Source organism: Hippoglossus hippoglossus, chromosome 5, assembly GCF_009819705.1.
Source record: "Hippoglossus hippoglossus isolate fHipHip1 chromosome 5, fHipHip1.pri, whole genome shotgun sequence".
NCBI classification, from domain to species: Eukaryota; Metazoa; Chordata; class Actinopteri; order Pleuronectiformes; family Pleuronectidae; genus Hippoglossus; species Hippoglossus hippoglossus.
Window position 1 is genome coordinate 24,157,950 of NC_047155.1, and position 14,947 is coordinate 24,172,896.

The 14,947-nt window shown below is 42.0% G+C and overlaps 1 protein-coding gene across 1 annotated transcript in view; it reads right to left on the reverse strand.

Moving 5' to 3' along the window:
- Positions 1 to 14,169, reverse strand: part of frmd4ba (FERM domain containing 4Ba) — a 44,956-nt gene extending 30,787 nt beyond the window's left edge. The window contains exon 1 of the mRNA XM_034584844.1: positions 13,958 to 14,169. The gene's annotated coding sequence lies outside the window, so the exon portion shown is untranslated. The remainder of the gene's footprint in view (positions 1 to 13,957) is intronic.
- Between the last annotated feature and the right edge of the window lie 778 nt (positions 14,170 to 14,947).

Below are 14,947 nucleotides of genomic sequence, written 5' to 3' on the forward strand. Positions count from 1 at the left end.
CTGTGCAGAAATTGCTGTGAGTGGATTGTACTAGAAATTTGTTAAATTAATTAAATAGGAATTAATCTGTTGCTATTACACATATAAATTGTTTGACTGAAACTGATAATGCTCATATTGTGATGCTTGGGTAGGACTGCATTACTCTGACTGTAGAGCTTATTAACTTATGGATCATAACTATTATTATAATTTCCCCTAAATAATACTTAGATATTTTTTATTTTATTTTAGCTGCATGTATATATGTACATATGCATACTTGTATGTTAATGTCTGTAACTCTCTTCTTTGTTATTACTATTGTTGTATTTGTAAGACCCTGGACTGGGGGTGGGGTGGGGTTGGTTTATTGTTGTTAACAGAATACATATATCCTTATTTCAAGACGCTATGTTTTGAAAATTGGAAAAACCATAATGATTTCAAAAAGAGTTCTATTCTTGGCAAGAAAAGATGACAGTGGGAAATAAATAGCAGGCTCTTTGTGGTCAGCTGTCGATTTCCTAATATGCTCTTTAGACAATCACAGCTGCTTGACACATACTGAGGTGGTTGGGATGAAATTTAGATCAACATAAAAATAATACAATAATGACACGAGGGAGAAAATTCAATTGCTCTCCTCTCATTTCCATGGGTCCTAACAGGATTACATACTACGGACGTTGTAATCCACCAATGCATGAACCAGAAGGTTCTATTTCTGGAGGGCAGGATTCATCATCTGAGACCCATTTGGAGGTTTATAGATGCACCGTGACCAGCTTACCATGATAAATATGGACAGGCGTGTGAGGCCATGCACGGCTGTCTGGAATGACAGCGGGCAGGACAGCCAAGCATATGGTGGACACAAGCCGCTGTTCACACACACATGATCGCCACGTGTATAAAGGAGAGCAGCGTGTTCTGGTCCACGTATTGTTATAGTACACAGGGTACAGGGCTACTGAGGCATGCGTGGCACATATTTCAGAGGTACAAAGACGTTAACTTTCCACTTACTTCAGAAAACAAGTTGCCATCTTTCTTAAAATATTGTAAAACTAAAACATGAATTAACAATAAATTGTGCTCTAATTTAATATTCAGTAGCCTACCAGATCATAACCACTACTTACTATGGAGCACCAGTCAGCAGTGGTTATTTTTCAATGTAAAAGCATGCAGGCATTGTGTCTACTGGGAGCCACACACATACACATTTGTGAAAACTCACAAACACACACACACACAAACACATGTGGAACGCCTGCAGGCAACTAATAATCCCAGTTGATTTCCACACCCTACGCTGGGGGTTCGCTGAGGTGAACATGTAGGAAGAGGCAACGACCTCAGTGAGAATCAATCTGTGGGAGTCTAGGGGGCGTCCCAGGGGAAAGTGGGAATTAACTGTCTGCGAGTTGTACAATCGGAGCGATATACAATAAGCAGCCTGATCTGATCCGAACATATATCTCAGTAGTAGCTTTCATTAATAATATGGATAATATATGTATAGCACTAACATGCATACAGAGATTATTTTGGCCATTTGGAGACAGTGGAACAAGCTGTAAACACGACATCTGACATATTATCACTTTATGATGTTTATACACCTAATGTGAGCAAACAGTATCTTATTTACACATCCAGCAGACGTGAAGCAACCATAGACTGTATATAAATATGGATGATGTGTCTCCACTTCCTGCCTCTATCCAGAAAGGAAGCAAAAAAATCCCAGAATTGAACTCTGGAGCCAGAGTCTGCGCAGTCGCGAAACTTGACCAATCCTGAGTCAGCCTGAGTTTTAAAATAACTAATTAAAAAAAACTTACGGGAGGTATTAACACTTGAACATACATCAGTGTGATAAAATTGGCAGGATTTGTGATCCATACTTCAGTCAGCCACCAGGTAGCGATAGAGACACTTTGGCTTCACTTTTGAGGAGCAGTCCTGTCGTCCATCTTTATCTACAGTGTATGGCAGCAACAGAAGCATTCATTTGGAGTGTTTCCATTCACTAGGTTAGCTTCCCAAATGAACATGTATTTTAGTCTTCATATGGTTTCTACCAGCTCTCATTGGAAACATCTGGCTCTTTAGCAGCTAAACGCTCCATCGTGTTCACTAGCTAGAGTCTCTAACTTAGGCTCTGGTGTTGGGAATGTACGACAGAGGGTTTATTAGTGCTTCTTCTTAAAAAGCCCCTTGCTGGCGTAACTGGAAATGATGCTGAGATGATGAGAGTGAAACAAAACACATGGTTGTTAAAACCAAAACATTGAGCTGAAAGGTGCTAAAATGCTCTATATAGCTGCAAGGAACTGCAGACTGAAGTGAAACGTCCATTTGCATTAGGTAATGTGATCTGTTGATACTTAAAAAATATTGATTATAGCAGCTACAAACTCTTACTAAATAATCAACTCAATAACCTCACAATGAGGTCAATATGACAGGGTCAGAATCACATGCTGTCAACTCTTGAGCCAAACAGATGTTTTTTTCTATTTCAAAGGGTAAAATATCATTCTATTTTCCCTCTGAGATAACATCTTTTCACCAGCAACTTCCTCTTGCCTGGTTAACCTAACAACGTCAGCATAACTGTTGTCTAACAGTCCCCGCCTCTCCCTATCTCCAGCCTGGCACCACAGACGCACACACCATGACCTCACACCGTCACCCTCTCTGATGTCACTCTGGTGTCCATTTCTCTACACATGTCATGTGCTGCACACAAGACTCTGTTCACTTTAAGGCTCACTCTTTTCAAGCTGTCGTTACACTTTGTCCCTCAAGCCGAGAACAATCGATTGTAGTGGAAGTGCGACAGCAGAGGCTGACATATTTACTCTTCACGCTGCAATGCCCCTTTGAGACCAGCAGATGGGGAAATTGCATGGCACCAAAGCCCTGAGGAATAAAGAGAGGAAATACATTTAGTCCTGGAAATTGTGTGGTAAATTATGCTGTCTGGAGGGCTTTCCTATTACCTTTATGCCAATGTCATGCCCTTTCTCCTAAGATAAGGGCCTCATCTCATTGGTGATGGCTAGATCGAAAGTTTAATAAGAATCCAGACAGACAGGCTGTTGCAATTTAGCCCCCTGCTCGGCTCAGTCCCAGAAGTTCAGTATTAATAGGCTTGAATCTGTTGAGAATACACGGCAGGGCATGATGGGGGCAGCCGCGCTGCCAAGCTCGTCAAGGCTCCCCGTCCCCCGGCTCATTTCAACACGGGATAGCAATTACCGTGTACAGTAAGTGGTAGATTAATTGTCTAAAAGGGGAAGGCCTCCTTGTGGATGTGACGGACCCGGAGCGGAGCAGGCAAACAGCTGTCCTCCACATGGGCCTGCAGATGACGAGCTATGCCACATACTGAGTCTGCAGCTGACACATGCAGTATGCAGTATGCAGTATGCCCGGCCCACTCACACATGCTGGATGGTTAACTTATAATGTCCTGGCCTCACAGGACCCTGCCCGCACGCTCATGTAGCTTCATGACCGTCAGTCTCGGTTAGAAATGGAGCAGGTGGACACAGCTGTCAGAAATCATGACACTTGATATGAGGGCAATTTGTCGTCATGCATCATACATGAAGAGATCACGTTCATAAAACATGAAAGAGGGACATCTCTGGTCATGCATAGAGTATGCCCCACTTTTTAATGGGCTTTGCATCTTCATGTCTCACACACAATATGAGTGAAATGAAAATCATATAATCAATTCATTTGTTCTTTCTTTATCTTTGAGTTGTTTCTTCTCCACTTAACATACAGCTTGCTTTTCTTTATGTTCCATCCGTAAATTACAACAAGAAGAACTGCAATGAAATAAACTGTACGTCTGCCCTCAGGCCTTCAGATTTCACAATCATCCCAGTAAGTGAGAGGCGGCCATTATCCTTCATGACTGAAATTGTCACTGCGTCTGTTTAAGCAACCACAAGACATTTTAATTACAGCCAATTAACACCATGTGATAAAGCTCCATTTGGCAAATGAATGGAGAGACAGAAAAGCTTTTTGTGTGAGTTTAGGTGGCGCAGTCAAGCCCAGCTTTGTGTGGCCAGGCAGGGGGTATGGAAAAAAACAGAAAGAAAAAGAAGGCAGGGAAAGAGGGCTCAGGGCTTCATGCTGCCACCATCCACCTATCGGCTTGTCAGGCTGTGTCTGGGGATTTGGGGCCAGCTCCTCTTGCTGCATGGGACGGCGCTCAGGGCCACCCTGGAGGCCACAGGCTGTGACAAACCATGTGTGTGTATAACCCAGATGCTACGAAGAGGAGGAGGTCAGACCGGGGTAAGCGTGTGGGAGGCAGAGGCTGCGGTGTCAGTCAGCAGCCCCGCACTGGCTGCCGCTATAAAATCTTGCCCTGAGGGATTGAGGGTCTCTAGATTTGCCCAGACGTTTCTCAGAAGAAGCATAAAGCGCCTGTGTTATTAGTTTTCAATATCATAGTCAAGCTATGGAAAACATGAATGGCCACTGTGGACATCTCCACAGGCGTCGAAATGAAACAAAGAGAGAGCAACAAAGATGAGGGGGAGTGGGGGGGGTGCACACTACAAGTGAGGGGCTGTTATGAGCCTCAAGGCGATGGAAGGGGTTCAATTATTGCACGGAAGAAAAAATACAGAGTAATTTAACATGGTTTGGCTTTTGAGATGTGTAAAATTTTTTATAATTCATATAAATATGATATAAACATTTAATTTACATATTTTCAGGAAGAACAAATAGATATGAAGAGGGTTTCTGACATGTTAAAAAGCATCCACATGATTATATTCTATGACTTTTATTAATGATCTGTCAGGCAACAAACAATCAGTTAACTTATAGTTCACACTGTGGATGTGCACAAAGCTGTCTTCATCAGCTCAGAGCTACGCTGGGAATTACACCAGACCTTGCTCTGTGAACATACAAGAATTATTGGCCATGTAGGAAACATATAAATGAGTTAAGACAATTATGTGTTCAGTTTCCATCCGTAATTGTGAAAAATGCTCAAGGGGAAGCATGTGGAGAAGCAGGAAAAGGTCATAGTTCATAATAAGCTTTTTAATATCGTAGTTAAAGAGCCGTGCATCCGAAACCTCAACCTTTAGCTATAAAAAGACCAATTCTAGCAAAACTGTTACCATGGATAATAACCGAATACTATCTGTTTGCTTCACCAACATTTTTTAACATCCTATTAGTGGATCTTCACTTCACATCCGATATGTTGCCCAGTGACGATTGTTATCTGGTTTTAGATCTGGAGAAATCTGACCCCTATAATGTACAGTATAATAATCCTCAACAGTCCGCTTTCAACATGAAAGAGCAACGGTTCTACTCCAAGCTCCGAGTTTAATCTGAAATTGTGCAGCATGTGGTGCCATTAACTCTTATGAACATTTATTTACGAGTCTAAATCCATTTGTGGCAACAAAAGGCTGATTTCTGGCGGCTGATATCTGCATTAAAATGATGTACAGTTTGGTTTATCACTCTAGATCCACATAACTAACTAGATAATCAGATCAGTTACATGGCTTTATTTGGCCAGACAACACGTGCCTGGTAGAACACAACTGATTCAGACATACCGAATGCAGAAAACCGCTCTCTGCATGCTAACATCCAGCGTGCAGACAGAAAGCAGAACCTGTGTGGCTCAAACAGGCGTCACAAAGCCAGTGGTCGTAAAGGAATACTGCTGCTGTCTTTCAGTATCAAATCGAAAATATGTATTTTTTCATCCTGATGTATAAATACAAAAGCTCTCAATGGGCTAAAAGCTCTTAAAGGTTCCAGCTCTGTCAGAGCGATTTCAAGAGGTGCTTTGATTTGAAGAGAGGAGGCCTTCACTCAGAGTCAAATGGGGACTTATAAGAAGGTGGAGCCTGTGGAGCAAAGAGCCTCAGAGCTGGGCATCTGTTCCAGGTTTGCTGCTATGTCTTATTCAATAATTTTAACTCATCGGATATTCTGAAACAGCTGCTACACTGCAGAAGGAAAACATGTCTCATTACCCCATCACACGGACAAATACATTTTTTAACCGAGCAAATATCCTCAGAGTTACTGTGGAGAGAAAAAAAACTCAGTGGCGGAAGCCAGATATTTGAAGGGACGGCAAAAGCGGCACCATGTAAAAGTTACACCCAGATCAGATATACCAAAACGTCAAAATGCCAATAGGCCAAGTTAATATATGATGAATGAAATGCATGGATTGCAATGATGACCAAAAGAGAATTTTCATCTGACGTAACGTATCATTGTAGAATTTTTCAGCTAATTGCTTTTGTTTTTAGGCACACAACTTTACTGATTAGTTTTTTTTCCCGCAGCTCTGATTAGTTGATCTGATCATTTCAATTTGCCAGAAAATCCAGCAAAAAGCAAAACAAAATCCCTGAAACATACTATACCACCTGGACGGCAGGTGGCAGAGACCGTCTGGGAGTTTAAAAAGTGGACACTCCAAGCAAAACGATTATAACAGGAGTCTGAGGAGACCAGAGCAGAGGTAAAAGAAATGTGAATGTTAGAAACATGTCTTCCAATGTCTCCTGAATGTTCGGGCAAATAATTGCTAACATGTTTATATTCGTGTCATATTACTATTAACATGCCGTATTACTGACTGACATATTGTGTTTACAGTTTAAGATAAAAATGTAATATAAAGTAAAGAAGTCTAACTTTATGACATGAGCTCACTTCTGCTTTTTTAGTGTTTTCTCTTTACCTCTGCAGTTCAGATTTCAAGAGTGTACATTGTACAGAGAAGTAGCCCCAGCTAGAAAACTGAAACTACTGTTATTTACTGAGAGTGAAACATTTCCTTTTCTGCCACGCAATTACTGATTCTCCTATTTTTATAGTGGCAGCCTTGCAATAGACAGCTTTCTCTTCAGATCAGTATCCCATGTACTGTGAAAGCTGTATGGGTGTTTTTAGTATTACTAGGGAATGCCTGTAATTTCATTTTTTTCCATGGACACAGATCATCAGTCATCTGGAGAGCTAAATAAATTAACAGGGTTCCATGCTTATCAACAGATGCGGCACATTATGTCGAACACAGTGCAGCGATGAGGCTTAACCGAGTTCAATAGAGATTTACATAACAACTGAAATAATGATTAGGCTACTTTTCAGCAACATGTAAAATTCCTCTAAATTTTGATTTTTATGTGACAATGTGATAATCTACATATATTCTCAATATGAACAAATTTATTGATGACTCTCTTTAATTAATCTACCAGTCATTTAGTCCTTAAAAGTTAGGACATTTAAAAAAACCTTAATTTTCCAAGGCCCAGTTCTAAAAATATTAGTTTTGTCTGTCCAGCAGTCCAAAAACCAGATATATTCAAGGAACAATTCATTCAAACAGAAAAAAAGCAGTAAACTTTCAAACATTTTAGATAAAATATCAAATAATCAAACAGTTTGGCAATTTGCCTGAGAACTGACTTCATTGATTAGTCAAATGTCAAACTTTGTTAAACCAATAATGAACTTATCCTTTCAGTCCTACTGTCAGACAGATGTACGCTGTACATAAATGTATTAGCACACATGCTTACACCACCTTTCATTTCCCCCAGTCTAACAACCACTGCCCTCCCCTGGGGATACACTATCATCTTTCCTCCCACTGTGCTTGACACCTGTTACAACTGTGCTCTGCACACTAACAGAGGATCAACTTTCTAGCAGGCCACAGGCTCACCAAACACTGTCCTGACATCACTCACTTCTGCCCACAGACTATAACTGAAGAAGCTAATGTTGCTGATAGACAACACAACACATTGTTGCATGCTTTTGTAAATATGAGCAAATCTAGCTATATGAGATGTGCTGCTGCAGTAGAGTATAGTAGTGGAAAAGATGTACACATGCTCAGATGGGACAACACACATGTTTGAAAAGGAAGTAGCTGAGCCTCTTAGCAACACAATGGACCTTTGAAAAGGCCTTAAATCAAAGGCAGCTACTATTGAGTTACTGGGTTTATATCAACATGGTTTCCTCGTCACTTAATCACCACGCACCTACATCTTCTCCGTATTTACTGCTAACACGTCTCTCACCGCTGCCCTCTGTCCCTGTCACAGAGCTCAGCCTGGCCTGTCTGAGTGGACCAGCAGGGTGCTCGGTTTTGGTCTACGGCGCAGGTGATGACTTCCCTCGCCTCTCCCCTCCTCCCCCTCCCCTTCATCCTCCTCATGCCGAGCTGCAGCGGTGAAGGTGACTGCAGCTGGATGATTTCTTTCTTTCTAAACTGCAGGGGATGTGAGTTGGAGGGTGAGTGGTGCCTGGGATTTGGTGTGTATGTGTGTGTCTGTGTGTATGTGTAAGAGAGGTGGGGGGTATTGGTTGCCAGTATTAACCCTGTAAAAGAGGAGTCTCACATAACACTCCATTAATGATGAATGCTAAGCTCTAATGGGTGCAGCACCTATACATCCTCCATCTCCATTGTCTAGCACGCTGCACCACTATGGCTCCAAAACTACAAATTTAACAGACAATAGAACCCAAAATAAATTAATGCACGAGGAAAGGTTTGAAAAAAAGGAAAAATCTAGCACAACCGCTCAACAGGAAATTACTTTGTGGGGGGCTGGTGAAATCCAAAGCATCACATATTCAGTCTTTTCCCATATTCAAGTCTCCTGTGTGTCTCTTTGCCGTGCCCCCACCCCTTCTGGCACTGAACATGTGAAACACTCACATGGGGTTTTTTAAGCATTGAGCAGTATTGATCACTGTAGATCCAAGGCTGTGGGGTACATCTGCTGTAGGAGCATTGGTTGTTTTTGTTTGTGTGTGTGTGTGTGTGTGTGTGTTTTTTTTCTTCTAAACACCATGTACCTCTGTTTGCGCCTGAGAGGATAATAATAGCAGCTCAGGTCCTCTCCGTCCACCTCCCCCCTCCTCTACCTCATACACACTCATGGTGATTGGAGTCTCATTCTGGTCATTATCGTTCAGGCTTTCAAACATCCTCTCAACATCCTCACCTCAGAGCTGTGTGTGTGTGTGTGTGTGTGTGTGTGTGTGTGTGTGTGTGTGTGTGTGTGTGTGTGTGTGTGTGTGTGTGTGTGTGTGTGTGTGTGTGTGTGTGTGTGTGTGTGTGGTTGTATGCATTTAGGTGAAAGAGAGTTCATGTGATCTCTGCATTGTGTATTTAAGAGGAAAATGGGAAGAAATGGAGAGTGATCACAAAAGAGGCATGGATGGATGGATGGATGGATGGAGAGAGTCACACAAGCAGCATAATTACCCCCCCCCCCCCCCCCCCCCCCCCCACCCACCCATACCCACCGCCACCCACCACTCATTTTCTCCAAAAACCTCCCAGGCAAGCCAACAGCAGCACAGACGGAGAGGAAGGTGGTAGAAGCCTTTTCTTTGTTGTTATTTTCATTTTTCTCAGCCTAACAGCAATTACATCCCAGTCTGAGAGACGCATGAGGAGGAGGAGGAGGAGGTAAACACAGACAGAGAGGAGGAATATTCCTCTTTGGAATGTAACGCTGCACGAATCCGTTGGGTTTAAGGCCCCCTCCATTGCCATAAGGAGGAAGACCCTCCTGGCTACATCTCACCTGCCCACCTGTGCAGCAGTGTAGGCCTACAAGATTTTGAGTGTGTGAGGAATACTTAGAGCTAGGTGAACAAAGACATGTATGGGCTCACAATTTCTAAATGTTTCTGCACATTTTACTTGGGGGCTGGGAGGAAAGGTTCTGGAAAATTATGGGAGCAAGTGACTCAGACATTTGCATTCTCACATACAGCCACTCGGTAAAATGCCCTGACTTTAGTGCATGTCTGAAAGCAGCACTACACAGTGTGTTGTGACTGTGGCACGTGAAAACCCATAACAGGTGCTTTACAGAATATACACAAAGCAAAAGGCATCATAGCAACGATTGAGATGCAATGTGATGTAAACAAGGACCAAACAGGAACCATTTCCGTCCTTAAAGTCTTTCATAAGGCTGTTTTTGCTAATGCTTGCAAAAATAGACAGAGATATCTATGAGGAAAATAAAATATTCTCACCTACTAACATAATTTTACTGTGGGGCAACTCAAAATGTATTGAATGATGATTAGCGCTTCATCTGCCAATTATCTTCTTGATTGATGACTCGATTTCTTTGTCTATAAAACAAGGTTTGAAAACTAATTGTAAAAAAAAACAGTGAATTCAATCTATTTAAATGTTGGGCAGGAAATGTAACATCTTAGAATTTGCAACTATCAAACCTTTTGTGCTGGAAATTTGTATTAAATGATCAATTAATTATCAAAATAGTTGCAGGTTAATTTTCTCACTTCACCGACTCTACTGCCACTAGAGAGTGAAACATAGTTAAAACAGTTGCTTTCTGTCCAGATTTCTCATTAAAACAGTGGTCTTCATGGGGGGGAAATAATGATGTATCACCGACCGACTGTTTCCCCTAATTTCTGTTGGTTGTTGTACTCGTGCAAACCGTGCACCTTTGGAATGGTGATTCATTTCCCACTAACATCCCCCAGAGACAGGGGGCTTTCACTCTGAAGTGCAGTGAAGTCAATAGCCACGGAAATACATGGGTAACCTATAAATCTATCCTAGTGTCCATTCTTTAAATAATTCATAAGGACGTGAGCTTAAGCGCTGCACTTTGAGGGGGATTTGTCCACAACCTGGCCAGTGCCTGTCCTTAAACAGATTGGGGCTTGTTTTAATGCAGTCGCATTCATTTAAATGACAAACTGGCTCCCAGAGGAATTCCAAAACAGCCGAGAGGCACTCTCCAGGGCTGCTGTCAGTGTTTTCTGCTTTATTCTGAAGGGAAATAAACAGCGAATATTTTACATTACCACATTAAAGGACCCAAATCCCTCAGAAATCAAAAATATATATATATTTTTTGTCGCCCGCAACCTCTTTGCGCGCAATATTTCCTGTAAGCAGGAACCGTAAATGTGGGATGTTTCACAATTTCTTGCGGTTTCAATGTGAAACTAAGGTCTAGACTCTTTGTTTTACTCAGGATGTCCTGTCTGACGGGACAAAGCAGACATGAAACAAGGAAAAGAGATGTAGTGCCTGCTGAGCTGGTCCACAGCCGAGGCACAGATTCCTGTTGACACAACTTTCAGAGTGAGCCATGTTTTCAGTGATTATGTTACAGGCTCGAGCAGCATTGAGGACATTTACAGCAAACGTGGCAGGACTGATTTGGGGAAGAACATTTTTTTAATGGACTAAATCATTCTCACTAACGCCTCTCTACGCTGATGTCCCCTCTCCCTTTGGGATCTAAATTGATTTGCACTGTAAAGCCTATAGATTACTGTTGACCCACAAACACATTTACTAGAAAACACTCCAGTGTCTGTCCCTGAATTAGGCCTCCAGCAGCAAACCTGTTTACCATAGCTATATTAAAGTGCTAATCCACAACATCCATGTTTTTCTAAATCTGACATCAGCTAAGCACACTGCCCCGCTGCTTTTTTTGCTTTGCCCAATCACATGTCCATTAAGTAATGTGACATATTTTGACTTCGCTGAGTAAAGTGAGACTATGAAAATGTTATGTGTTGTGTATCAGTTTCATACACTCAGAGCTTTTGCTGTTAAGGCCTTACAGTCTGGTATGTCACTAGCTTGTGGTGGCTAATGTTAGCAATGCTTTAGGCTTTGCCATGAAACGCACAGTCCTGAATGGGTTAGCAACATAAACTGTTTATAAGGATGTTCGATGTGTGTCCACTTCCTGTCACTATCCCACCGATACACAGGCTCGACCAATTGCGAGTCAGTCTCGAATGTCAATCAGGACATTTCACCCCCTTTTAATATCATTAGACAATTAATTGAAGCCAAACTTACCAGAAGGTGAGCACTTGGACATGATAAGATCTACCTAAAAGAACAGAAACCATCTTGAAAAAATATAATAAACGTGAACTTTGACTTTTTAGGTTGGTCCATGTCCCATCCACTAACATGTATGAGTTGAGGTTTATGAGCTATACTGCAGCCAGCCACCAGGCGATGATCAAGACTCTTCACTTTTTGGGGGCAGTCATTGTCCATCTGTGCAGTCTATGGTAAGCAAATTTTGGCTTAGCATGTAGCTAAAATGCTAGATTTCCTGAATGCTATATTTAGTCAAAATGCTAAGCTATTTTATAGCTAACAATAGGTTAGGAGTCTTTGACGGGACAATCCTATTATGCCCTGAAGTAAGTCTTTAAAAATAAACAGTATTATAGGATGCAGTGTTATTGTGCTTTACTCATGCAAATTCTAGACAGACTGACGTCTTTCCACCCATGAAACACCAACCAGACGTTGACAGTTTGTTTTCTTCATATTAGGCACACTGTATTTAACTCATGCTGTCACCTGGAAATAAAGGCAGCACAATGCCTGGATTTAACTTGCAAACATTCCCATTTACATTCCCACCTGTCACGTGCCATGACTCTGACTGGGATCTTTCAGCGTGGGGATAATCTGTTGTCAGAACCAGTCAGGCAGGAACTTGTTTTCTAGCAGAAGTGTTGAATTATACGAGCCTGCATGACAACAGTATCACGTAACCTAACCGCAAAGGCTGTCATTCAAATCTGTGCACAGAGCGTTATAATGAAGACGTGTGGGAAAAAGAAAGAAAAATGCTGATGAACCACTTTTTACACAAAACAGGGCCTCGGATGAGTGTGGTGGGAACGCACCATCACATGAGGTCCCACTCCCCAGGTGGACTGGATGTGCTGTTTAAATCTTGTTTACACTTGCAAAGACACAGATAAGGTCTGTTAATGGCCCCTGATTGGCAAATATACTCCTATTTGTGGCGAACAGCGGCGTTAGAAAATTCTGTGACGGTTAATAGCTTTATTGAATCAGAAGCGCTGACCCCATTAAAAAGCAGCTGAACATCCTGGACTAAAGTCAACACAAAGCGGCGCTGCCTTTGCACTTTGTGTGTGTGCGTGTGTGTGTGTGTCACAGAGAGAGAAAGAGGCAGCACATGTTTCTCTCGTGAGGCACAAATTCAGTGTAGTCACTCTGTGCCTTTGTTATCACTCACGTCCTGTCACTGGGTTTCCTCATGTCAGACCTGCTGTGTGACAACAAATGAGTGACACTGAAGATCACAGGACTTTTTAAATATGCCCGACATTTAGGAGATCTGTTCAAATGTAGTCATTCCCCTGTTGTTGTGGGTTTTTTCATGGTGTGAGGTGACACAAGACCCACACAGGATATCACATGCCTGCCTGCCCATTGTATGTCTGGTCCAGGAAACAGGATATTCACACAGAGGACAGCACACCAGCTGACCACAGACCCAGAGAGAATGAAGAGTGTGTGTGTGTTTTTAACTTTAACAAATAAAGTACACTACAATACATGCTCTTGAAGGTGCATTATAGGTATCACTGAAGTGACCACACTCCAGGTTACTGTGTTAAATCTGTCCTGAGCAACTCCACTACACCTTTCTGACAAGCAGGGTCCCCCACTCATGTTGACATGTCAACAGCTCAAAAACCAGCTGACATTCACTCAGCTTAAATAAAATACTGTATGGCTCCATGTTGAGTTTAGGGTTGGCTGGGATTAATTGATACTTAAACACATGCATGCACTTTCTAACTGATGTGATGATGTTACTCATGATGTTTCTATGCGGGGATTGTGCGTAAAATAGCGCATTTATAGCTCCAAATGAACCCAAATGCGCTCTAAAATAGCGAATGAGAGCAAAAAGCGCACGTTATTGTTAATGCATGATAACAAAACAAACTGGAGAGGCTGTTTACAGGTGATCGCACCATTATATTATTGTTATTGTTTGTTTTACTTTTAGAAATAAAAAGGCACTTAGGAATCTAATGAAACGGTTCTCACCTTTTGTTGTCTTCTGTTGTGATCTGATTGTTCCCACTTTTATTGTCTGTCCGCAGAGCGTCTCCGCCGGCGTTCACATAAATCCGCCTCTGTCCCCCACAGCACCAGAGCTGCTTTTTGTTACAATGAATGGAGAGTTGCTTCTGCAGGGCTCAGATGGAAAGTCAAGCGAGGGAAGCTGCTGTTGCCTGGTCGGCACTGAGCGTCAGTCCGGTCCGGGTCCCCGCCTCCTCTCCTCTCCTCTCGTCTACCTTCCACAGATTCGGGATGGGACAGATGGATCTCCCCCTGCTGCTGCTGCTGCCTCCGTGCGCCGTGTTTGGCCACTGGAGGAGCTCTCCCTGCTGTACAGCTGAGCAGAGACCTGAACTGAACTAGCATTGCTCTCAAGCAGAGCGCATACATTCAATCAAGCTTCACTCACTCATCGTTATCAGTTCCCTAAATATGTGTGATTTTTTTCCCATCAAGATTCATGAGTTGTAATGTCCTATAAAAAGGAAAATGCCCGAGAAATGTGGCAATGGCCAATGTCTATCTACTACTTATTCCACAATCTGTCTGTGGAACACATATCTCACGAACTATTCATCTTATCAGCTTCACACTGTGTATGTGTATGTGTATTATATATATATATATATATATATATATATATATATATATATATATCACCCCTAGTTCTGAAGTTGGTTCTTTTTCAAACCAACCAAATCAAACCAACCAACCAAACAAACAAACCAACCTCCTGGTGGATGAAACCTTAAGGGGCAGTTTTTGTGTGTTATAGTTTTACATTTATATTTCATTCAATGTGCTGTAAGCATTTCAACAGACAACCTTAGCTCACGTGTGGATTATTATGTGTGGATCAGGGGGGAAATTTGTTTACACAAATACTCCAATGCAAATATATAGCTTGGTCCAACTGTGTGGTTTTTGCCTGAGCACGTCTGATGTGCTCCTCATTTGACAGTTGCTGTATGTAGG